This window comes from Scyliorhinus canicula, chromosome 5, assembly GCF_902713615.1.
Source record: "Scyliorhinus canicula chromosome 5, sScyCan1.1, whole genome shotgun sequence".
NCBI lineage: Eukaryota > Metazoa > Chordata > Chondrichthyes > Carcharhiniformes > Scyliorhinidae > Scyliorhinus > Scyliorhinus canicula.
In genome coordinates this window covers 41,760,085-41,786,684 of record NC_052150.1, presented here as the reverse complement: position 1 = coordinate 41,786,684, position 26,600 = coordinate 41,760,085, and the positions used below count along the sequence as shown (strand labels likewise).

At 48.7% G+C, this 26,600-nt stretch overlaps 1 long non-coding RNA gene across 1 annotated transcript in view; it reads left to right on the top strand.

The window, feature by feature from the left end:
- Window positions 1-24,911, top strand: part of LOC119965934 — a 174,708-nt gene extending 149,797 nt beyond the window's left edge. Inside the window, exon 4 of the long non-coding RNA XR_005460637.1 lies at window positions 23,887-24,911. This is a non-coding gene — a long non-coding RNA (uncharacterized LOC119965934). The remainder of the gene's footprint in view (window positions 1-23,886) is intronic.
- The last annotated feature ends 1,689 nt before the right edge of the window (window positions 24,912-26,600 follow it).

Sequence of the window (26,600 nt, the reverse complement as noted above, 5' to 3'; positions counted from 1 at the left end):
GGTATTCAGGGACTTTTACAGTAAGCTGTATACCTCAGAACCCCCCATGGGGCCGGAGGGGATGAGGCGCTTCTTAGATGGGCTGACCTTCCCAAAGGTGGGCAGGGGGATGGTAGAGGGGCTTGGGGCCCTGATTAGAGCTGAAGAAGTAATAGGGGGCCTGAAGGCCATGCAGTCGGGTAAAGCCTCGGGGCCAGTTGGGTATCCATGGAGTACTATAAACGTTCTCGGGGATCAGTGCTGGTTAGGGTGTTTAACGAGGTGAGGGACAATGAGGGACGATGTCGCAAGCTACCATCTCGCTGATATTAAAACGGGATAAAGATCCGGAAGCTTGTGGGTCCTATAGGCCAATCTCCCTGATTAATGTGGACGCTAAACTGCTGGCCAAGATCCTGGCGTCCAGAATCGAAGACTGCGTACCAGACGTGATTGTGGAGGACCAAACGGGGTTTGTTAAGGGCAGGCAGCTGGTAGCCGACCTACGAAGGCAATGTGATTATGATGCCCCCGGAGGGCAGAGAGGTGGAGGTAGTGGTGGCAATGGATGCCGAAAAGGCTTTTGACCGGGTGGAGTGGGACTATTTATGGGAGGTGCTGGGATGGTTTGGGTTTGGGGAAGGCTTTGTGGACTGGGTTAAACTGCTATGTCAGGCCCCGGAGGTGAGCGTAAAGACGAACAGGATGACATCTGAGTATTTTAGACTACACCGCGGGACAAGACAGGGATGCTCCCTCTCTCCATTGCTGTTTGCGTTGGCCATAGAACCACTGGCAATTGCTCTGAGAGCGGCAAGGGGATGGAAGGGAATGGTCGGGGGGGGGGGGGATAGAACACATTGGGCGCGATTCTCCGCAAATGCGGAGAGTCGTGAAGGCTGCTGTGAAACTGGCCGTGTTTCACGGCAGCCTCCGTGCCCCCTCCCGTGACCCGATTCTGCTCCCCGGTCGGGGCTAGCAGCGGGGCCCCGTGAACCTCGGCATCGCAGGCTTATCGAACTTTGCTAAGCCCGCGCGCCAAGGTTAACGGCGGCTGACGCAAACGATGACATCAGCCGCGCATGCGCGGATTGGACGGCTCCAATCCGCGCATGCGCGGATGATGTCATCACGCATATGCGTGAAACCCGCGCATGCGTGGGCCGTTATGTCCTTCAGCCGCCCTGCGGACTGATCCAGCGGGGCGGCGGAGTAACAAAGAGTGCGTGGGGTTCGGACCCGCTGCCCGCGATCGGTGGGCACCGATCGCGGGCCCATGCCACCCTTGGCATGGCCGTGGTGTGGCCGTGCCAATCGGTGGCATGGTTCTCCAGAACGGCACTTTGCGGCCGTTTTCATGGACGGTGAGAGCAGGTGTGTTGGAGTTCGTGAAAACGGCCGTAAAGGCCTGGGAAATCGGCCCATCGGCTAGGGGAGAATCGCTGCTCGCCGTAAAAAACGGCGGCAGCGATTCGTATCGTGGGGCGACCGTGGGGGGGGGGGGGGGGGGGGGGGGGGGGGGGAATAGCGGGAGGTCGGGAAAAATGTCGGGAAGGCCCTCCCGCTATTCTCCGACCTGTCGTGGGGGGCAGAGAATCGGGCCCCAAGGTCTCGCTCTACGCGGATGACCTGCTTTTGTACGTGTCGGATCCAGTGGCAGGGATGGACGGGATTATGGAAATCCTAGGGAAATTTGGCCGGTTTTCGGGCTACAAGTTGAACATGGCAATAAGCGAGATGTTTGTGGTACAGGCGAAGGGTCAGGAGAATAGGCTGAGGGAGCTATCGTTTAGGCTGGTTGGGGAAAGTTTTAGATATTTAGGTATTAGTGGCGCGGGACTGGGGCAAGATGCATAAGGTGAACTTGTCTAGGCTGGTGAAGCAAATGAGGAGCGAGTTTTGGAGGTGGGATGCGCTCCCACTGTCACTAGCCGGGAGAATACAGACGGTGAAGATGACAATCCTCCCGAGATTCCTGTTTGTTTTTCAGTGTCTCCCTATTTTCATTCCGCGGTCCTTCTTTAAAAGAATCAATAAAATCATCCTGGGATTTGTTTGGGCGGGGAAGTGGGATGCTGGAACAGAACCATAGCAAGGGGGACTGGCGTTCCCGAACCTCAGCAACTACTACTGGGCGGCTAACATAGCTATGATAAGGAAATGGATGGTGGGTACGTGGTTGGTTTGGGAGCGGGTGGAGGCTGCTTCGTGCAAGGGCACCAGCTTGGCAGCCCTGGTCACGGCTCCTCTGCTGCTCCCGCCGGCCAGGTACTCCACCAGCCCTATAGTGGTGGCGGCTCTGCGGATTTGGGGCCAATGGAGGAAGCATGCGGGGGAAGTGGGAGCGTCTGTCTGGTCCCTAATATGTGACTGGGGTGAATCATAATACTAGTAATTCACACTGTGTTATATTATATGTGTTGTGTCTTTGTAAGCTCGGTATGCGAGCAGTTGCGCGTCTCTGCCCATAGGGGGAGATGAGGAGTTTGTACTGGGCTCCACCCTTGGCTCCGCCCATGGCTCCTCCCACTAACCGGAAGTATAAAGATCTGCAGTTGTCAGGGCCGGCCCAAGGTACCGGCAACTTGGGCAGTCGCCCGGGGCGCCACGTGTTAGGGGGCGCCAGAGACTTGGGTCCCGCGCATGCGCAGTTGGGCCGGTGCCAACCAGCGCATGCGCGGTGGCCGCCCTCCCCAGGGCGGCCACCCTCCCCAAAGCGCCCCCCCCCCCTCCGGCCGCCCCTCCGTCCGCCCCCCCGCCTCGGCCCCGCCCCCCCGCCTCGGCCCCGCCCCCCCCATCTCGGCACCCCCCCCCGCCTCGGCACCCCCTCCTGCCTCGGCCCCCCCCCCAGCCTCGGCCCCCCCCAGCCTTGGCCCCGCCCCCCGCCTCAGCCCCGCCCCCCGCCTCGCCCCCCCGCCTCGGCCTCGGCCCCGCCCCCACGCCTCGGTCCCGCCCCCTCGGCCCCGCCCTGCCCCCCTCGGCCCCGCCCCCGCCCCCTCTCGGCCCCGCCCCCCCCTCAGCCCCCCCCCCCCGAAGGGCGCTGAAGTTCAGCCTGCCCGGGGCGCCAGCAACCCTAGGGCCGGCGCTGGCAGTTGTGAGCCTGCTGCCAGTTCATCTCGTTGCAGGCAGGCTCAGTTGTAAGACTATTAACACCACTGTTCACTTTCAACCACGTGTCTTGTGAAGTGATGGTCACATCAGTGACAACCACCGATTTGTCCCGGGGAAGATGGACGGTGAGTTTCGAGCGTGGCGGAGGGCGGGGATGGGAAGGATGGGCCACCTGTTCCTGGAAGGGAGCTTCGCGAACATGAGGGCGCTGGAGAAGTTCGGGCTGGCGAGGGGGAATGACTTTCGGTACTTGTAGGTGCGGGATTTCGTACGTAGACAGGTCCCGTCCTTTCCACGCCTTCCACCAAGGGGGATCCAGGACAGGGTAGTTTCCAGGGGTGAGGTAGGAGAGGGGAGTGTCTCGGATATTTATAAGGAGCTTATGGGAGCGGAGGACACAGGGATCGAGGAACTGAAACTCAAGTGGGAGGAGGAGCTTGGTGGGGAGCTGGAGGGAGGCGTATGGGCAGACGTTCTGAGGAGGGTAAATGCAACCGCAACATGTGCCAGGCTCGGCCTGATTCAGTTCAAGGTAGTTCACCGGGCCCACATGACGGTGGCCCGGATGAGCAAATTCTTTGGGCTGGAGGACAAGTGTGCTAGATGTGAGGGATGACCAGCGAACCATGTCCACATGTTCTGGGCGTGTCCAAAACTCAGGGGGTACTGGCAGGGATTCGCAGACGTCATGTCCCGGGTACTGAAAACAAGGGTGGCGATGAGTTGGTGGTGATGGGAAGGATGGGCGACCTGTTCCTGGAAGGGAGCCTTTGCTTCCCTGGTAGCCCGGCAACGAATATTGTTGGCCTGGAGGGACTCAAAGCCCCCAAAGACCGAAGTATGGCTGTCGGACATGGCAAGCTTTCTCGGCTTGGAAAAAAAATCAAGTTTGCCTTACGAGGATGACTATCGGGGTTCGCCCAGAGGTAGCAACCGTTCATCGACTTCGTCGCGGGGAACTAATCGTCAGCGGCGGGGGAGGGGGGGGGGGGCAGAATAGTGTAGAGTAGGGGGGAAGAATAGGCGGATCTATTTGCGAGAGAGGAACTGTTATTTGCACTATGTCTTTGTAATTGGTATCTGCACACTAATGTATATTGTGACTGTTTACAATGCCAAAAAATACCTCAATAAAATTGTCTGTTATAAAAAAAATAATCCATGGTAACAATACCAACTTGCAATTATAAAGCACCATTAACATAGTAAAAATGTCCCAAGGCATGTCACAGGGGGCTTTTAATGTACACCTTAGAGGAGAGACAGGTAGAGAGACAGAGGTTTAGAGAGGGAATTCCATCGTGTCAGGCCGAGCAGCTTAAAGCAGGGTAACCAATGGTGGAGTGATTTGCAAGAGGCCAGATCTAGAGGAGCACAGAGATCTCAGACTTGTGGGGGTGGAGAAGATGACGGAGGTAGGGAGGGGCGATTCAATGGAGAGGTTTAAAAACCAGAGTAAGAATGTTAAAATTGAGCTGCTGCCAGACCGTGAGCCAATGTAGATCAACAAACATGGGTGATGATTAAGTGGAACTTGGTGTGAGTTCAGATGTACACAAGTTGGGTTTTGGATGACCTCAGGTTGACAGAAGTAGGAGGCCAGTTAGGATAGCATTGGAATCACTGAGTCGGGAAGTAACAATTAATGCAGCCACAAATTGCATATCATTTTGGTTTAAGAAAAGAACCTTATGAAGTTAGAGGGAGGGAGCTACTTGAAATCTCTTTCCATTTCCCCTTTGTGGTGGAGTTTCCCAAGGGAAGGAGTGGGAAGTGCAACCTCCCACTGTCCTGTAAATAAAAAAACAGCCAGCTTTTTAGCTGAATTCAAATGTGTCAGTAAACATTACCGATCCGCTGGTTAAATTCCATGATTATCAGTGTTGTGCAGCTGCATTCGAACATGTTGGTGAGGCTGTAAATGTTTTGTATGGCTCTCATGCTAGCTCATATTCATAGTTCTCTCTCCTGAGCTATTTCTCCCACTTCTTCAAATTTGCCGTCATTATCCCTCTCCTCAAAATAAAAGCCTTGAACTTGCCGCCCCGGGTCCTTGCAAACACTGGCCCATCTCTAACCCCTTTTCATCTCTTGCCCTCAAATTCATGCCCTGAGATTGAATCCTTCTGTCATGTTTCTGACTTTGTCATTGTACTGAAATAGCTCTTATCATAGGCACAATTATCACAGTATCCTATGTGACAGTTAGAAAGGTAAATTACATCTCTTTATCCTTCACTACTTGTCTGTGACCTTTGATACAATTGGTCGCATCGCCCTCCAAATTCACTATTGTCCAGTTGGGTGGAAATGCCCTTGCCTTGCTCTATTCGTATCTTCTAGTTGTTGCCAGACAAGCATTAACTGTGGCTTCTCTTCCTGCTCCTGCACTGTTAACTTTGATGTTCCTCGAGGATCTATCCCTGGCTCCCTCCTATTTTTCCCCGGACAACATCATCCACAAACACAGCCTCGAGTTCCACATGTCCACTGACGCCACCCAACTCTTTCTCTTCCCACCACCAGCACACAGTAGCTGCACTGAATACTATCTCCAACATGCACTGCAGCATTTGGCCAGTGTCCTTTCAACAACACCTTTAGGCAGCATGGTGGCGCAGTGGGTTAGCCCTGCTGCCTCACGGCGCCGAGGTCTCAGGTTCAATCCTGGCTCTGGGTCACTGTCCGTGTGGAGTTTGCACATTCTCCCCGTGTTTGCGTGGGTTTCGCCCCATAACCCAAAGATGTGCAGGGTAGGTGGCTAAATTGCCACTTAATTGGAAAAAAAATGAATTGGGTACTCTAAATTTATTTTAAAAAGTGAATGAATCTCCTAGTCACCACTCCTAGTCCGGCCCCTGTTCGCATACACTGAGGGAGAATTCATAATGTAGGGACGTCCAGTGATGGCCATAGAGTGAACGGTTGGGCAGCACGGTAGCATGGTGGTTAGCATAAATGCTTCACAGCTCCAGGGTCCCAGGTTCGATTCCCGGCTGGGTCACTGTCTGTGCGGAGTCTGCACGTCCTCCCCGTGTGTGCGTGGGTTTCCTCCGGGTGCTCCGGTTCCCTCCCACAGTCCAAAGATGTGCGGGTTAGGTGGATTGGCCATGCTAAATTGCCCGTAGTGTCCTAAAATGTAAGGTTAAGGGGGGGTTGTTGGGTTACGGGTATAGGGTGGATACGTGGGTTTGAGTAGGGTGATCATTGCCCGGCACAACATCGAGGGCCGAAGGGCCTGTTTTGTGCTGTACTGTTCTATTCTATACCTTCCAAGCCTGCGAACTCTACCACCTAGAAGGACAAGGGCAGCAGGTATATGGGAACACGGCCACCAGCAATCAGCCTGACTTGGAAATATATCGCCGTTCCTTTATCTTTCTCTAGAAGCACTGTGGCTGTGCCTACACCATGTGGACTGCAGAGGGCTGGCCTTGTCAGTAATGCCCCCATTCCATGAACAAATAAGAAAAAAGGATGACCTCGAGCAGCTGGGAGTCTAGAAGGTGAGGCTGTGTCTGCAATGTCTTGGTCTGGGCGGCTGCAGTCTGGGCTGACCGGTTGACAGGCAACAACAAGGATACTGGCCGGGTGGCAGTGGTGGGAGGATGAATACTTCCATTCTGAGAAAGGATGACAGATTCACTTCTTGTGTAACTGCAGCTTGAGTCACTGCAGTTCATCTTTAACAGGCGCCAGCTAGTTTCAGGTACTGCAGGAGAGCTTTAAGTTATACCTGCCATTCACGACGTTGGTCCCCTGTTGATGTGTTCAGTCAATCAACATCAGAGTTAGCGGAATGCTGAGTTCCTTCAACTCTGGGAGGTTGGCACGCATTGTTAGATGTTTGGCTGCTGTTATATAAAGAGTCAAAGGTTCTGCTCCTTTTCACCAACACCTTTGTTTCACTTTAACAGACTCTGCACAAAACCCTAACATCACATCACCTGACACAAAGGCCATCTGAAGCCCCTTTACATATCAGTGTCAATTATTGGATACTTAACATAAATGAGACAACTAATTGGAATGTCTCTTAACCCATACTTAACAGTCTTCCCTTCCTTGGAGAATAAAAATAATTAGGTGAAAACAAAATTACAAGAAACTCAAAAACACACACGCAATTTCCCCCCTTCTTTTTTTTCATTTGAAAAAAAAAATCAGTCACAGAAACAGGCGCCCTTTATTAACAATATCCAAAAGTTTCTGTGAACTAGCCCCTCTTTTTGTAAAACAGTCTGACAATTGATAGCTACTGTCGACCCATTTAATTTTTGCTATTTCCCCTCTGTCCAACATCTGCTTCAAACTTGCGATGTCTATCCTTAACCTTTTTTCAGTGACACTTTTTGTAGAGTGCACATTTTCCCACAGGGATTTATTGTTTGCTTTTTTTAATGTTTTTTTATTGAGTTTTCATATTTTATATACAACATATTACAAATTATTAGAGAAAAAAAAACACGCAAAAATTAACATGTATATTTACAGGTAAGCATCTTCATAATAACAATTGTGGCCGCCCCCTTTAGCCGGCATACAGATTTTACATTCCCCAATATGGCCGAGGCACATGTTTATAGGCATTTATTTATAGTTTGGTTTTGGGCCTTAGCTAGCCATCAAACCCCCATAACGAACCCCCAGGACCCCCCCCCCCCCCCCCCCCCGGCTACCTTCCCCCGATTCCCGTCCATTTTCCCCTGATTCTTGGCCACCCGTCTATTCTTCCTCTTGTTCGTTGGCCACAAACAGGTCCCGGAACAATTGCATGAATGGCTCCCACGTTCTGTGGAAGCCGTCGTCCGACCCTCTGATGGCGAATTTGATTTTCTCCATTTGGAGAGATTCCGAGAGGTCGGACAGCCAGTCTACAGCTCTGGGCGGTGCTGCTGACCGCCAGCCAAACAGGATTCTACGGCGGGCGATCAGGGAGGCAAAGGCAAGGGCGTCCGCCCTCCTCCCCAGGAATAGATCTGGCTGGTCTGAAACTCCGAACACCGCCACTATCGGGCATGGCTCCACCCTCACCCCCACCACTTTGGACATTGCCTCGAAGAAGGCTGTCCAGTACTCCACAAGTCTGGGGCAAGACCAGAACATGTGGGCGTGGTTGGCCGGGCCTCTTTGGCACCGTTCACATCTGTCCTTCACCTCCGGGAAGAACCTACTCATACGGTTTCTCGTTAAGTGGGCTCTATGTACCACTTTTAGTTGCGTCAGGCCGAGCCTTGCGCACGTGGAGGTGGAGTTGACCCTATGCAGTGCTTCGCTCCAGAGTCCCCACCCTATCTCCATCCCCAGGTCGTCCTCCAATTTCATTCTTGTTGCGTCCAGTATGGTGTCGTCCCTTTCTACCAGTCGGTCATACATGTCGCTACAGTTCCCTTTCTCTAGGATACTTGCTTCCAGTAGGTCTTCCAGTAGTGTCTGTCGTGGCGGTTGTGGGTATGTCCTTGTCTCCTTTGATAGGAAGTTTTTGAGTTGCAGGTACCGTAGCTCGTTCCCCCCAGCTAGTCGAAATTTCTCTGTCAGTTCGTCCAGTGTTGCGATCCTGTCGTCCGTGTATAGGTCCCTGACTGTCAGTGTCCTCCGTCCTGCCTCCACCTTTTGAAGGTGGCGTCAGTCAGTGCTGGTGTGAACCTATGGTTGTTGCAGATGGGAGCTTTGTCCGACATTTTGGTCAGGCCAAATTGCTGCCGCAGTTGGTTTCAGGATTGGAGGGTGGCTGTCACCACTGGGCTGCTGGAGTGTTTTTTGGGTGGGGATGGGAGTGCTGCCGTGGCGAGGGCCCAGAGGGAGGTCCCCATGCAGGAGGCCTCCTCCGCACGCACCCACTCGGCTTCTGGCTCCTGGATCCATCCCCTTACTCGCTCGGCTGTTGCCGCCCAGTGGTAGAATTGTAGATTCGGGAGGGCTAGCCCCCCCCTGGATTTTGTTTTTTGTAGGACCTTCTTTGGGATCCTAGCATTTTTACCCCCCCATATGAACGCCATGATAAGTTTGTCCAGCACTTTGAAAAAGGCCTTGGGGATGTAGATCGGAATGGATCTAAACAGGAAGAGGAACCTGGGCAGTACGTTCATTTTGATCGTCTGGACTCTCCCCACGAGGGAGAGTGGGAGTGTGTTCCATCTTTGCAGGTCCTTTTTTACTTCCTCCGTCAGGCTGGTGAGGTTCCATTTGTGGATCCCTTTCCAGTCATGGGCTATTTGGATCCCCAGGTAGCGGAATTTGTGTCGGGCTTGTTTGAACGGCAGCCCCTTTAGTGCTGCCCCCCCCCCCCCCCCCCCCCCCCCCCCCCTTGTGGGTGTACTGGGAAGATCTCGCTTTTGCTCATGTTGAGTTTGTAGCCTGAGAAGGCTCCAAACTCTTTCAGGAGCGCGATGATTCCGTCCATGCTGCTTTGTGAGTCCGAGATGTAGAGGAGCAGATCATCTGCATAGAGTGAGACTGTGCTCGCTGCCTCCCCTTCGGATCCCCCTCCAATTTTTTGCTGCCCTGATTGCTAGCGGATCGATTGCTAGTGCGAACAGCAGTGGGGACAGTGGGCATCCTTGTCTGGTGCCCCTGTGCGGGATTTATTGTTAATGTGACTTTCATTTTTGTATTCAATTCTAAGACATCAAAACTCACATCCGGTCTAGTCTGTCTACCTAACCAATTCAGTTGCCCAATTAAACTTTGCAGTTCCTCTTTTTCCATTTTTGAAACTATTGTGTCTTTTTGTGAAACCCGGCCACGGCTAATTGCTATTGGGCTGATGTTTCCCAGATAAGATTGCTGACATAAAATTGCCTCTGTCCGATTTCCAGTCCAATATATTTAAATGCACCGGAAGCCTGACTTCCAACCCTGAATTATTTCCTCAAACCAGAGATTACAATAGCTTTGAAATCACTAGTCCCACCCCACAAAAAATCATCGACATGCATCATAAAGATGCCAGAAAGATTTCCTTCATAGTGCCAGTAAAACATTGCCGGATCTGCTTTCAACTGGCAACAGCTTAACTTTAACAAAACTGACCGTACCGAGAAATACCAGACGCATCATTTAACCATATACACATTTGTTCAACTTCCAGGGTACCCCTTCTGTGTTAGCTATCTTTTTAGAAGGAGGAGAAAATGTGTGTCTGGAGCTGATGCCCTTGCAAGAAGGCAGCTTTTATATCTCTAGATTTGCATTCCCGTGCCTTTGTGGCTAATAGAGCCAAGAAGGTCTTTAAAATAACCTTTCCTGCCGTAGGTGAATCTACCCTTAAATCCTGATCTTCTAAGTTTTCTTCAAATCCCCTTGCCACAAGCCAGGCCTTTGCCTTATAACTTCCATACGGAAGAACCTTTTCCGTCCAAATACATCTGTGGGATAGAGCTTTTTGTCCCCTATCCGGTACTTCCGTGTATTACCCAAATTCACTCTAACTATGCAGTTCTTGCTGTTTGGCATCTTTGATAACTTTTTCATCTAATTTATTGAAAGCCGCCAAAATCTCACATGAATGTGGGCTTCTACTCCTATTATTACTCATGTTCCGAGACCGTGATAAACTACTTCCCATCTCCCGCCTGGTATCTCGTTTTGTACTGCTACTGCTTGATCTTTCTTTTCTGCTGTGGGATGTGCTTTCAATAGTTCTCAACCTTTTCCTGCAGACCTGTTCACTGTCCGATGTACTATCTGAACTGGCACTGCATTTCTGTACCCTCCATTTTTGAACTTTGTGTTCCTAATCCATTGTCTTGACCCCTTCCCCTGAATGCTGTACATTCAACGATTGTTTATACTTTCCAGTAGCCTTCCATGCTCTACTAATAACAGTTGCATCCTTCCATTGACTAAACCCTTCAGGAAAGTATGTCACATTCGTACAACTTTTGGCAGTTGTCCTTTTGGAAAAATGGCCTGTTCTAATTCATCAGAAGTGTTATGTTCCTCTACAAAAACCCTGTCTATATCAGTTAACTGGTCCGCATAGTTCTGTAACACTTGCGTACCAGATGACCCTGGTGTACCAGATGTACAGGTGTGTACATGTTGTAAGGTGCAGGTATGCTACTAAACCCCTGTGTACATTTTGTAAGATGCAGGTATGCGATAAACCCCTGTGTACATGTTGTAAGGTGCAGGTATGTGGGTAAACCCCTGTGTACATGTTGTAAGGTGCAGGTATGCGAGTAAACCTGTGTGGACATGTTGTAAGGTGCAGGTATGCGAGTAACCTGTGTGGACATGTTGTAAGGTGCAGGTATGCGAGTAATCCCCTGTGTACATGTTGTAAGGTGCAGGTATGCGAGTAAACCTGTGTGTACATGTTGTAAGGTGCAGGTATGCGAGTAAACCCCTGTGTACATGTTGTAAGGTGCAGGTATGCTAGTAAACCCCTGTGTACATATTTTAAGGTGCAGGTATGCGAGTAAACCTGTGTGTACATGTTGTAAGGTCCAGGTATGCGAGTAAACCTGTGTGTGCATGTTGTAAGGTGCAGGTATGCGAGTAAACCTGTGTGTACATGTTGTAAGGTGCAGGTATGCTAGTAAACCCCTTTATATATTTTGTGGGGTTGGAGGCCGCAGGAATGTGCATAAACCCCTATATATATGTTGAGGGTGACAGCGATGCAGGTATGTAAAATAATCACTGCCACATTTTGCTCTGCAAATCAGTTTAAGATTTTTAAAAAATCTCACGGATATAAAAACCCGCTTTTCCTGTAGACTGGGTGTAGGAGCAGGCACAGAGGTGACCTGTGCAGGCTGAAGGGAAATCTCGAAAGCTTTTTGAGTGAACTGCAGTAAAAAAGTCATGGGAGAGTGCTGCAAATTGCCACGTATCCTGCCTCTCACTTACGAAAGCTTGATTGAAATTATTGTGGAACTTGTTTTCCCATACTCACCCCAAAACAACCCGCATTTAACCTCAATGTAGAACAAGATAATAAATTGAGTGCATGACACTGCCACTTACAGCTGAATAGGCTAATTGTTGAGCAGAGATAATTATCCTGACCTTGTGTTGTCACTGAACAGTATATACAATGGCATGTGGGCTGTGAATTTAACTCTTATTTTCCAGGGTATGTGTGTGTATTTGAACTATGAGAAGTGAGAAATTTTTTAAAAAGCAAGTCTTACATTTATATAACACCTATCACATCCTCGGGATGTCCCAAAGCGCTTTACAGCCAAGAAGTGTAATGACTGTTTTAATGTAGGAAATAATGGCATCAATTTGCAGACAAGGTCATAAAAATAGCAATGACGAGAGAATCAATTTTCTTTAAGTGATGTTGGTGGTGGGAGAATTGTTGGCCGGATGCTGGGAGGAACTCTCCTCCTGCTCTCTTTCAAAGTCACGCGACAGGAATATCTATGTATGCCTGAGATGTCAGATGTCATAGAGTTTTTACAGCACAGAAAGAGCCCCTTTGGCCCATCGTTTCTGTGCCGGCCATCAAGCACCTCTTGACTCTAACCCTCTTTTCCAGGACTTGGTCCTTAGCCTTGTATGCTGCCATTTCAAGGACTCAACTAAATGCTTCCTAAATGTTGTGAGGGTTCCTGCCTCTACCAACCTTTCAGGTAGATTCCAACCACCCTCTGGGTGAAAACATTTTTTCCTCACATCCCCTCTAAAAGTCCTCCTCCTTATCCTGAATCTATGCTTCCTGTATTATTGTACTCCACTAAGGAGAATAGTTCCTTCCCATCCATCCTACTTATGCCCCTTATAATTACATCAATGAGGTCCCCTATCAGTCTTCTCTGCTTTATGGAAAACAACCCCGGCCTCTCCAGTTTCTGTTGATAGCTGAAACACTCCAGCCCAGGCAACATCCTGGTGAATCTCTTCTGCACACTCGGTTGAACAGCTAACATTTATATAATGCATTTCATGATCACCGGACATCTCAAAGAGCTTTATTATCAATGAAGTACCAATTCCCAGTAACAGTAATGTGATAATGACCAGAGAATTCATTTTTTAAATATACATTTAGAGTACCAATTAATTTTTTTCCAATTAAGGGACCATTTTGGCGTGGCCAATCCACCAACCCTGCACATCTTTTGGGTTGTGGGGGCGAAACCAACGCAAACACAGGGAGAATGTGCAAACTCCACACGGACAGTGACCCAGAGCTGGGATCGAACCTGGGACCTCGCCGGCATGAGGCAGCAGTGCTAACCACTGCGCCACCGTGCTGCCCAGAGAATTCATTTTTATAGTGTTGATTGAGGAATAAATATCAGGCCGAGACACCGGGGATAACTCCCATGTACTTTCTTCAAAAGAATGACATGGGATCATTTACATCCGCATATACAGCTAAATGAAACTTCCCCTTGATGTGCTTGATGACAATGCAACACTCCCACAGTACTGCACTTGAGTGCACTGAAGCCTTGGAGTGGACCTTGAACTCTGGGGGCAGCACGTAGCACAGTGGTTAGCACTGTGGCTTCACAGCGGCAGGGTCCCAGGTTCGATTCCCTGCTGGGTCACTGTCTTGGCGGAGTCTGCACGTTCTCCCTGTGTCTGCCTGGGTTTCCCCCAGGTGGTCCGGTTTCCTCCCACAGTCCAAAAACGTGCGGGTTAGGTGGATTGGCCATGCTAAATTGCTCTTAGGGTCCAAAAAGGTTAGGAGGTGTTATTGGGTTATGGGGGTAGGGTGGAAGTGAGGGCTGAAAGTGGATCAGTGCAGACTCGATGGGCCGAATGGCCTCCTTCTGCACTGTATGTTCTATAACTCAGAACTTTTTGAATCAGAAGTGAGAGTGTTATCAACTGAACCAGGGCTGACACCTATCCACAATAAAAGGCAGCAGCCCTCAGTGCTGCACTCAAATGTTGGGTCCAACTATTGTGCTCCCTCCCGAGTAGCGGATGTCAAGGGGTGTTGATGGGGGGGGGGGGGGGGGGGGCACGATCTTGGCAGCAATGGGGAGAGCCATAGCACCTAGGTCCCGGAGGGGGTTGACCCAAATTCAAAAGGGCTTTCAAATGGAAGCGCATCCTCCCCGGTGCGAACCCTGCCCAGGCAATGTTTACACTCTCCCCCTCCCCCCCCCCCCCCCGCCTGTGGGGAGTTTAAAATTCTGCCCAAGGTTCTCTTCCAATCTGCCAATTTACCAACACGTGCGCCAATGCAATCTGATATCTCCAGGGTTAAGAAAGACTTGAGTTTCTGCGGTCGTGAAGAATCTTGGCAGGTGACTGACCAATTATCCCGTGTTGGCCCAGGGAAACCTGGCTTCCCGCGCAGTTTGCTGCATGGGTGGTCATGGATAAGAAGACCTTTTTCTTTTTCAAAGAGGGCGGAGGGGGAGAAAACAGCGTGCGTGGTTGTTCTGGGGGAAGGTGAAGCCTTATGCAGGTATACAGGATTTTGTGAATGAAGCTGTGGTAATGAGGCAATCCGAATCCCACGGAAATTATGGCTGAGGATATGTTGACACACACTTGCCAGAAATTCAGTGCTTTTGAAGCCTTTGTATCGCGGGACACTTCCTTTTGATTTTCGAGCCACAAATTCCAACTTTTATACGCAGATGTACAGAGAAATAAATTCCACACGATGGTCTTGCTGCTGACAGGGATGTTTGTGTTCTAAATAGAAAACATCAGTGGTCGGTATTCACGTTTGGGCTTGCAAGGAAGCAGGATGGAGGGAGGAGTCCAATAGGGATCACGCTACAAGATAGTGGGTGGCAGGGAGAAATCCCCCTGAGGGTGTCAGAGAAAGCACTTATGGGTGGATTGGAAATGAGAGCTTAGTAGGCAGGAAGTGGCTGGTTTCACAGTCAATTATATTTTCCCAGCCATCTAATATTATCAATTGTTATTATTATTCAAAGCCTCTTATTATTTTTGCAACATCCTGTGGTTTTTACATTAATGACTGTAAAGAGCTTTTAGTCTTTGCACATGATGCCTGAGGGCTGCTGTCTCTGGAGTATAAGTGTTGTCAAAAAACTTCATCTAATTTTTCACCTGGGACCTGATTTAAAGAAAATTATAAGTGGATATTATCTAAAGCTACATGTACACAACATCATTGAAATGAATATGGCTGGTTGCAATGGGTGTATTTTCCCGGCTGAAGTAGGAGTAGGCCACTCGGCCCTTCGTGCCTGCCCCGCTATTCAATAAGATCATGGCTGATCTACCCCCAATAACCTTTCGCCCTCTTGTTTAGCAAGAATCCATCTGGCTCTGCATACCCCTAGAAAGGGAGCATGCGGTGTCCACGGGCACCATCGAGGCCTTCATTGGATTGGGGTGCTTTATTGGCCCCTTTAATTGCACTCCTATTTGATCATTTTAAGGTTCAGCTGATCTTTGTTATGTTCGGACTGTGCCCTTAACAGGAGCGGCCCTTTTTTTGCTTTCTTCCTAAGTTTGTTTCCTTTGTTCAATTTTTTTTTTTTGGTGGACCTCAAAAGAGTGGCCGATCACCTACTCTGCGCATCTTTGGGTTGTGGGGGTGAAACCCACGCAGACACGAGAAGAATGTGCAAACTCCACACGGACAGTGACCCAGGGCTGGGATTCAAACCCGGGTCCTCAGTGCCGGAGGCAGCAGTGTTAACCGCTGTGTCTCCCTGCCAGCAGATACAAACTTAACTTCTCCAATCTTTTCTCATAAGACAAATCACCCATTCCAGGTATTAGTCTGCTAAACCTTCTCCGAACTGCTTCCATTTACATCCTCCCTTAAATAAGACCATTACTGTACACAATACTCCCGGTGTGGTCTCACCAATGCCCTGTGCAACTGAAGCATAACCTCCCTACTTTTATATTCAATTCCCCTTGCAATAAATTGTCACATTCTGTCAGCTTTCCCAATTACTTGCAGTCCCTGCACACCAGCCCTTTGTGATTCATGCACTAGGACACCCAGATCCCTCTGAAACTCAGAGCAGAGACACAGTCCCAAAGTCGCTCTCAATCCCAGGTTAGGAACCCAGAAGAGTCCATGGCAGGATATTAGTCATGATCTTCCCGGACGTGGCTTGATAAGCTTCCTATGTGAACCCCGTTAAATTAAGGTTGGTGAGTGTACCCAGAAAGCAAGTGGCCCTACTGGAGGGTCTGCTCTGCTGCGATGTATGGCCAGCGGTCCCACCAGGTGATGTGACACTACTAAGGGAGGTAGGGTACCTCAACATCCAGCTCCACGAGACCATGTAAAATCAGCCCTATTAACATGTTAGCATATGTTCAATTGGGAATGAAGAATGAACTTGCTTTTGTCCAGTATTTATAGAGCAGCTGTCAGAACCTCGGTCTGTCCCAATAAACATTACAGACAGTGAATGAAGAATTTTTGAATGCAGTAGTGAATTTGCACACAGCAAAGTCCCACAAACAACAATTTAATAATGACCAGACAATGGGGGTGATACTCCGGCCTTGTTGCGCCCATTGCCAATCACGCTATGTTGGGAGAATAGCAGGAGAGGCCCGAAAAGGGATTTGCACCTGGTGTCGAACAGTGCGCGATGCTCCCAGCCCACTGAAGCAGACATATTGGGCATGAACCAGATCAGCATAGTTAAATCAGAATTGAGGTATGCTGGGACTGTTTAAAGCCGGATTGCCCTGGCTCCTGATATTCTCCCTTCTGCCGATGAAACACGAGGCAGGCGGGAATCATTACTGGTCTCCATCCACGGAGACCAGACGTGATGACCACCCTGGGGGCCTCTGAGGACATTGTAGCCCCAGGGTAGTCAGGGATATCCTGACACTGGTTATGTTGACACTGCCAGGGTGCCGGGAGCAGTGCCGAGTTGATACTGCCAGAGGATGGTGCCTGAAAGGGGGCAGGACATGTACGAGGGGCCGTGAGAAGAGGGCTTTTGGCGTCCCCATGGCATCGTGTCACTCGAGGTACTGGCGATTAGGGGTGGCCTGCGGGGGGTGTGGGTGACCTGAAGGGAGACCCATTGAGAGGTCCCAATGCCCTGATCCCTGATGCAGTGATCCCTTGAGGGGAAGAGAGGGGTGGTGATGTGGTTGAAGCCGGTGAGGAAGATGGGGGGGAGGAACACTGAATCCCGATACTGCCGAGTTGGTGATGGTGGGTGGCACTGAAGCCCCCATGTCGGCAATGTTGGAGGGAGTGGTGGGGGGGGGGGGGGGGGGGGGTGGCCTTTGCTGTTACTTTGAGACTCAGGCGCCCTTTACAAATGATGCCCTGATCTCTGTGAATCCAGGCTTGCCGGTGTGTTCAGACCTCACCCCTCTCAGTGCCGGTGCGAAACTCGCCCCCTCCAAAAGAATTTCTAAGTGTGGGTGGATTGCGATCTGAATGGCGAAGACCCACCTGACGGGAATCGCACGCATTTCCCAATGGAGACTCCGCTTACAAATAGTTTGCCAGAATTCCGCCCAATGTTTCTGCAATGTTGCTGAGTGATAAATTTTGAACAGGACACTAGGATTGTGCTCACCTCTGAGTCCAAAGGCCAAGCTCCACCACGGATTTGAGCACTTAACACAAGATGTCACTTTGGTGCAGCACCGAGTGCCTGGCACAGGCAGCGGCGCCGTCCAGCCGATGAAACAATATTCATTCAGTTAGCTCATTAGCCTCTTGACACAAAACAGATTACCTTCTCGATTCATTCTTCAAGTGACCAAATTTCATTGCAGAAATTGTCAAGTAATGGTCAAAGCCATCAATCCAGTCATGTAGAGGGCTAAGCTGTAGGAAATTCAACAGAGCAATGAATTTTAAAAATTGCACAAACAGGGTCAACTTGGGGATGAACCTGTTCTGTTGAAAATGACTGATTTATTTGGAGACACTATTGACTTTTGGTAAAAAGCTGTTGGTAAACAACATGCAACAATATTTTCTCCCATGTAAACAAAGTCTTGGCAGGGGTGCAAGCAGAACTGAACCAATAACAGTTGTCTCAAAGGGCTGGTAAGTGGAGAAGATACACAGATCAGTAAAAGTAGTGGTGGAGGTTAATAAGACGGTTAAAGTAAAGCAAGCTGTGGGATTTATTTCTAGGCGGATAAAATTCAATCGCAAGGAAGTCACATTTAACTTGTATAAATCACACTGTGGGAACATACTGTTAGGACACTGTGCACAGTTCTGGTTTCCATATTATTAAATGTATAGAGATATCAGTGAAGGTGCAGTAAAGATTTACAAGGATAATAGCAGAGCTGAGAGGGCTTGACTATCCGGAACGATTGAACGGGCTGAGATTGTTTTCTCCAGAAAAGAGAGTCTTTAAAATGGTGAGTTCAAAAGGCTCAGTCGTCATAGAGAAGATGTCAGAGATTGAAAAACTAGTGGCCATAAAAAAATCACTAATAAATCCAATAAGGAATTCAGGAGAAACTTCTTTACCCGTAGAATGGTTAGAATGTGGAATGTGCTATGACAATAAATAGTTGAGGTAAACTGAACAGATGTATTGAAGGGGAAGCGAGATAAGCACTTCTGAGAGAAAGGAAGAGAATGTTACACTGATAAAGTTAGATGACGGAGGGTCGCAGAAGGTGTATTGAAGCGTAACCCTGTTGGGCTGAATTTTTTGTTTGTTTTATTTCATGTTCTGTGTTTGGGATATGGGTGATGTTGGCAAACTGCATTTATTGCCCATCTTTGTACTGCTGGGAATTTGCTTTGAACTGTTGTGGTTTTCATAGTGATGCTGCCCCTACAATGCTGCCAGAATACTGAATGGGTGAGAATGAAGGCACACTGATGTATATTCAAATTAGAATGGTGTGTGTCTTGGGAGGGAATGATGTTCCTCAGACACTGCCACTCTTATCCTTTATATTGTGGGGAAATAGAGAGAAAGTCTTGCGTGTATATTGCTTTCTTCAGGAACTGCCCATGGTTGCGCATGTGCACACTTCTGGCACTGCCCATGATGGCTCATGTGCACACTTCTGGCACTGCCCATGATGGCTCATGTGCACACTTCTGGCACTGCCCATGATGGCTCATGTGCACACTTCTGGCACTGCCCATGATGGCTCATGTGCACACTTCTGGCACTGCCCATGATGGCTCATGTGCACACTTCTGGCACTGCCCATGATGGCTCATGTGCACACTTCTGGCACTGCCCATGATGGCTCATGTGCACACTTCTGGCAGTGCCCATGGCGGGGTATTGCACACTTCTGGCACTGCCCATGGCAAGGCACGTGTACACTTTTGGCACTGCCCCTGGCAGGGCATGTGTACACCTCTGGCACTGTCCATGGCAGATGTTATTATGATAAATATGTTCACACCGGTACCGGGAATATGTACTGAAAGTATGCAGAGCAGACAAATTGTGATGTCAGTCAGCGTGTAACACTGATTAAATGGTAGTGGTACCAAGTTCAATCTGAAACCTCCAGCTGGTGGCTTCTCTTAACATCGCACAACTAAACCTGTGTCCAGCAGCAGCAGCAGCAGCAGCAGCAGCAGCAGCAGCAGCAGCAGCAGCAAGGACATGCCCACCCTGCACCACACCAGGCCAACCACTTTCAGGCTAGTTGCTGAGTGATTTCATAGAATTTACAGTGCAGAAGGAGGCCATTCAGCCCATCGAGTCTGCACCGGCTCTTTGAAAGAGCACCCTACCCAAGCCCACACCTCCACCCTATCCCCACAACCCAGCAACCCCACCCAACACTAAGGACAATTTTGGACGCTAAGGGCAATTTATCATGGCCAATCCACCTAACCTGCACATCTTTGGACTGTGGAACAGATGGTTTCTAAGCTTTGCATCAAGCATTGGGCCAAGTTGGTGTAAGACTCCTCTTGCTCCTTGATATTGACCACATGCTTTCTGGTGAGTCAACCAATGCACCAACCAATCACTGTGTATAAGCTTTTTGCTGCAGCCATTCACTTTAAGTCCTTAGCTGAGTACTCGGCAGCAGAAATAATGTGCAACCTCACCCATGGCAAATTGGTACCTGTGGTACCCTTGTCCTCTGACCTGGCTGCATTGTGTCTGGTGTCTCGTCACATGGAGATCCCTCCTTTAATCCACCTGGCTAAATTGTATTTTGTGAACATCGAAAAGGAGCAACACACAAGGATAGAGTTGTGAGGGCAGCGTGGCAAAGCCAAAAAAGTGCAAACTTACACCGTCTGCAGCTTGTAAATGAGAAGAAATTGTGAGTAGGAGGGAAGTGGGAAGGAGGATTAGGTGTGAGCATAAGATCACCTTCAATGACTTCAGTCGCATTACTGGCCAGGGCCTTAATCATGGCTGCCCTAATGGCGGCTAACACAGAATCCCCCACAGGAAGGCCCCTGCCAGTTAGGTGTTGTGGTCTGCAGTTATGCACCACCTTGTCCTGGAAGAGAGAGGGAGGTGTGCCAGTGAGTGCGGTACAAGTGTTTGGGTGATGTGGTTGTCAAGTTTGGATTGCCTCCTTAGTGCTGGCAACAAGAAAAATATTCTGTTGCAAACTCTGTGATGTGGTAGTGATGCCTGCAGCCGTTCTAAGTGTATGAAGGTGAATGAAGTTGCGAATTTAGGTTGTGAGTTGTGATTGATAGATATCGTTAGTTGGTGAGTGATGGGGTTATGGTGCTTTGAAACTAATGGGGCTGTTGGTGGCTAATCAAATTTGAAGATGCATTCACTGAACTTGGTCACTCGTGTGCTGTCATTGAATTTCTTGAGGCACTGCATTCAGGCCCCTGGGTCTGGACTCCCATCATTGACTGCCACATCTATCCCACTGCCTTGTGAGAGGTTGTCTGGACGGCCTTCTGCCTCCTGAAGATAAGTAACTGTGCTCCTTCCCTCGCCTGCAATGCAGTTTTGGAATACCTCAGATCCTGCTCTCTCCCCTGCTGTGGCACAATTCTTCTTGTCGAAACTCTTTTCCGCAATTAGTTGCAACACCTACTCCAGACTCCCCTTTGAGAAGTGCAGGCTGGCTGTAAGACTCACCGGCTAGCTCGAACTCCTGCTAGCCTCTCACAGTTTTGCACCCACTGCTCAGGCACTCAGCCGCTCAGCAGAGTATTTAGTGTCGTTTGCATTCTACAGTCGTTCAAGTGAGCACCCAACATGATGTTTGCGCATTGCCGACACATGTTCATCTCGTGTTGCACTCCTTCAGGTCTTATCGAGTCTTGTGACAAAGTATTTTACTTAGGACCAGCACAAAGGAAACATCTGTAGTTAAGTCCCCATCAATGGAAACACAACTTTACGTACCAAGTAATTTGAAACTGCAGGGGATATAGTTAAGGCTGAGACCAGTTCTATATTTTATGGCCTGGAGGGGCGCGAGATTGACAGCGGAACAGATGAAGATACAGTGCCCTGGGGAGAGAGCAGGGCCTTGGGATTAGGTTTGGAGTGTTCTGTAAAGATCCAGAATGGACACATTTGCCGAACGGCCACCTTCTGCACTCTGGACAGTGGTATTTTCCTGCGAGAAGACGAGATTGACTTTGTGTCCTGGTGAACACTAAAGATACAGCACCGATCCCGTTCGAATGATGAAGGGATCGGTTGGCTCAAAATTACAAATAATTCCTTCTTCGAAGTAAAATTAAACTAAAGAAGGGTAAACAAAGCTGGTGCCACTGGAATAGAGCAAAAGGATGTTTGATGTCTCACAAAGAGAACCTGTTACAAAACAATAAACAGATAAAACTTCAATTATCCTTCAAATTTGCCACACACAAGAAAAGTTTCACTGTAAAATTGAACATTGGTGTTTAGTTTCCAGCAGCTTCGGCACATTTAACCATCTGCCAAAGAGTGTGATTCACTAAAGAAACCTTGAGGCAAGGCAAAACATATACTTGCTCTTCTTTTGCAGTCTGAACTGAGGCAAAGGATGAGGAGAAGTTTTTGTTGCACAATTAAATGAAACTTGTCAGACAACGATACGGAACAGTAAACACAAATAGTCAAAGACTAATTCCAGAAATCCTGGGGGGGGGGGGGGGGGGGGGGAAGATGAATCAATATTCAACGTTTCTGAGACTTGGGTGAACTTTGTGTTTTAATAATTGTTAAGAGGTCCACCTGGATTAAGGTCATTCTTCCCCTCTTAGGTAGCATATGGGTTGTAGCTACTCCTTCTCCAGGATACAGCATTTCTTACAATCACTGCAAGTATGCCAGGTTCATTGTCAGCTGCTTCAAATGCAACAAATTCAATTGGATGTACCTTCTTCGCATTAGATCTCATACTTTGCACATTATTTGTAGCTCAGAAGTTACATTGCACTGTTATTTCACACAAGGAGGTCCACCAAATATTTCCACAATCACAAATTCCTAGCCTTCTGTGATGGGGTTGTGATCTCATGCCTCCCAGCATATCTCTCGCTGGGGTGGGAGAGGATGCCTTTAAATGTACTGCGGAAAACCAGCAGTAAAACTAATGGAGATCGGGAACCTATCATTCTGCCTCCTACGCTGGAACCTTATGCCACTCAGCAGAGTTTCTTTAGTCCCCTGCGCAGCTCCAAGTACAATATGGAAAAGCCAAAAGGGTACAACATTATTGAGTTAGAAGAGTAACAAATTAAATCCCTATTCTCCACAGTCCCTGTCAAATATTTAGTTGGAACGTAAGGAATTTATTCAGTAAAATGTCACGTTAGCAGTTCACTGAATTGCAGCCAGTTTGAGTGATAATCAATGCCAGTGTGACTACCACGGGAACAGGAGTTGATATTATTCCAGACGTAGGAACAAACTGTTGAGGAAATTACTGTTTCCCTGAAGTGAAAATTGTAGTAAACCTTACAGCCCATGGCACATTGCAAGGTAATTTCCTGCAACACGCCAGTGAAGTTCATCCATTGTCTTTATTCATGAACTGTAATAAAATAACAGTGTGTCTGGTAAGAGGATGGAGGGGCTTCACTCATCCAATGTCCTCCTGTCGCTTGAAAGCTGGCAGACTGTCTATTAGTGAATGAGATGATACACATTTCTCCACATTAAAGGAAGGTCATTGGGGGGTGGAAATACATTGACATTTTGGTGACAAAGGAAAGGGGAACTTGGTGAGGAAAGAGGGGGAAATGTAAGTTTTATACTACGCCCAATGGAAACTACCTTTGCAACTTGCTCTTTGAGAAGTAGACGTACATGTCACATGTACATATCACGTGTAGTCACTATTAGCATCAATCACTGGTAGCATTTCTGCCTCTGTGTCAGAAGGCTGCCGATTCAAGTGGCACACTAGCACATTGAGCGGAAATTCTGGGGCGGGAATGTCCGGTCCATCAGCCGTGTTTTCCGGCATCCCGCACACCTGCCGGCAGTGGGATTTTCCGTTCCTGCAGCTGGCCAAAGGGGTTTCCCATTGTGGCCACCCCATGCTGTCGGGAAACCTGTGGCGTGGGTGCGCTGCCGGCGGACTGTAGGATCCGACCGACAGAGAATTCCGCTGCTGGGCTTAGAAGTGCAGTACAGTGCTGAGGGACTGCTGCATTGTCAGAGCAGCCTTCGTGGGGTGATGTGTCTGCCTTTTCAGTTTGACATTAACATCCCGTGACATTTTGACGAGAAGGGAATCCTCCTGGTAGATGCAGCCAACATTTATCCCTCAACCAATAGCAAAAATAAATGCGCCGACCATTTACTTCACTGCTGTTTATTGGATGTTGTACGGTTTGCAAATTGGCTTCTGCATTTCCCTCATCACAACAGTGACCACACCTCAAAAGCATCTCAATGGTTGTAGGGAGCTTTGGAATATTCTAAGGTTGTGAAGAATACCAAATAAATGCAAGTCTTTTTTTTTCCCCCTTAGGTGAGTCTGAGTCACTCCACCAATAACTGAGGAAAACTAGCGACCTTGTGCAGCCACACCAGCAATTTGGGAGAATGTTGAACTGATGGCCTGTTCCCATCCAACCTCTGTGACACGTGCTGTTGGTGATTTCGACTCTTTATATTTCGCCGCGAGGCAACATCTCAAGGACTGGAGGAAATGATCGGAAATCACACACAAGGGACTCATCCGACTTTATTAGTCTTGCCTGAGGATCAAGTTGGTGCCTCCAGATGGGAGTCTGGTCACTGAGCTGTCTACAAACTAATTCCAATATGAAGCCAACTCCAGAGTGTGTTACAATTGTACAGGAAAGGAAGGGACAATGAAAGGAGCAGAGGATTTGGGAGTTGACGCATGGAGCATGTCTTGAAGACGGCCATTTTCAGGCAATTGTGTTTGCATCAAATGTTCAGCCTTCGGTTTGAAATAAATGAACTGAAAAGTTTTGAATTGACTGAGTTAACCAACAAACCCTCTGAGTGCTCTGTGGGTCTTTGACATAATTGGTGTTACACAACCTGAGCGCCAAACATTAATAGCGCCTCAAGTGTTTAGAATTGGCGGAGTCATGTTGTTCCTGTAGCCAGAAATCCAAATGGCGATTAATCATGAGTGAAAAGATATTTTAGATACATATACATTTTTAAAAAATGAAAGCAGTCGATTGGCAACAGTTCACGGAAGCGTGGCATGCCAGCCTCTGCAGGCATGAACTTTAATGTGTTTGGAATGAGATTAAAGTCACATCAGTACTTCCTCTAAGTTCAGTAGCTTTTTTTTTGTAGTCAAACTTAAAATGATACTTAGTTGATTACTGGTTTAAATGAAACAAATTCCTCTAAATCAATAGGATTCCATTAAAAGAAAACAATCTGCTTCAGATTTACTGACCAATTGAACAAAGAAGAACATGGCTTTAATCTTTAATCTTTCCAGTAAGATGTACAGTAGTGGTTCAACGCAGGTGGTCTGTGGGAAAATAAAAATACATGTACCTCGTATTTATCATTATCGATGTTGCATTATTATTCACAATGTCATGTGCTTCACAAACATCCTTGTGTAACTTAATCCACAATGTATTTGTGAGTGGCCAGCACACTATTACGAATAGCTGCATTTTAATACCCGTTGATATATAGGTTTGAGCCCCGTCAGTCGTTGGCCAAGTAAAAAATAACAATTAAAACAGCTTGTGAAGGTTGCAGTCTGCAAAAGATTTTGATGGCGGCCTATGGTCTGCATAAAGGACAAGGCTGGCAGCCGCTGATGTAGCCTTTGCTCTTTTAATAATCATGCTCTCATATTGCACCTTACAAATCAAACAGAGATTCAGCAAGGTGCTGGAGTTGCCATCGTAAAAACAATGCTTGTTTACTTTGAGCAGACCATGTTTATAGTACCCAATTAACATCATACAAAGAGCCAATTCCACAGAACTGTGTTTTTTATCCCAAAACAGTTACTGAATAGTCTAAAAACAAAAAACAGCTTGTTCAGGATGAGCATTCGTGCAAGTCCAGATTTTACATTTTGTTGTGGTTCCCAGAACCTGAAGAGTTCAAATTCAAGGGCTTCTGATAAGCAAGTAAAAACAGCAGCTGATCCGAGCCAGGCTGTTTAGCTTCAATGTTCTCTGTGAGATAAATCCATAATGTGGAAATAAAGGACAGCCAACTCCTTAATGCTAATTAATGCACGGGCTAAAGAAATTTTGACTTTAATCTATTGAGGTACTTTGCAAAGCCTATTGAGTAGATTTTAACTTTGGTGTGGAATACTTGTGTTAGTGGATTGTTATCCATCCCGCCTAAATATACTAGCTGGCTGCCCGGTGCTGCCAATCAGAGGCCAGCTGGCCGGTGCTGCCAATGGGAGGCCAGCTGGCCGGTGCTGCCAATGGGAGCCTGACCGGCTGCCCGGTGCTGCCAATGGGAGCCTGACCGGCTGCCCGGTGCTGCCAATGGGAGGCCAGCTGGCCGGTGCTGTCAATGGGAGCCTGACCGGCTGCCCGGTGCTGCCAATGGGAGCCTGACCGGCTGCCCGGTGCTGCCAATGGGAGCCTGACCGGCTGCCCGGTGCTGCCAATGGGAGCCTGACCGGCTGCCCGGTGCTGCCAATGGGAGGCCAGCTGCCCGGTGCTGTCAATGGCAGCCTGACCGGCTGCCCGGTGGTCTCAAACTGTCTCAAACTGTCTCTCAAATTGTCATCTGCCCCCCCAGCCTAAACATTGGCTGCTTCAGAGCTTGAACTGGAGCAAGGGCGGACTTCCCATCCAAGGCCTTCCCACGCCAGTGTAGCAGGTCAGGGTGGGTGGGAAGCCAGAGGGAATCTCTTCCATGCGATTCCGCGCTTTCCCCCAACCTCAGAACCCGCTGGGGGTTGGGGGGTGGGGTGGTGGTGGTGGGGTGGAGATGTCTGGCTCTAAGTCTTATCATGACACAGTCAGGTTGTGATTCCCCGCTGCAACTTGCTGATTTTGGGCCAGTGCGACATTGTGTGGCCCAGAGACTGGCCTAGCAACAGCTAAAGTAGGTCCAGGATGTGAATGTCGGGGCTGGCAGTCCATGAAATTCCCGTGGTGTCCTGCAAGGACCCTCCTAATCCTCTGAACCCCACAGAAGTACATTTCAAACTCCCTGCTTCTGCTCCTTTATCGGCTGAAGCTCCAGGTCTGCCCAGGTGCCTCC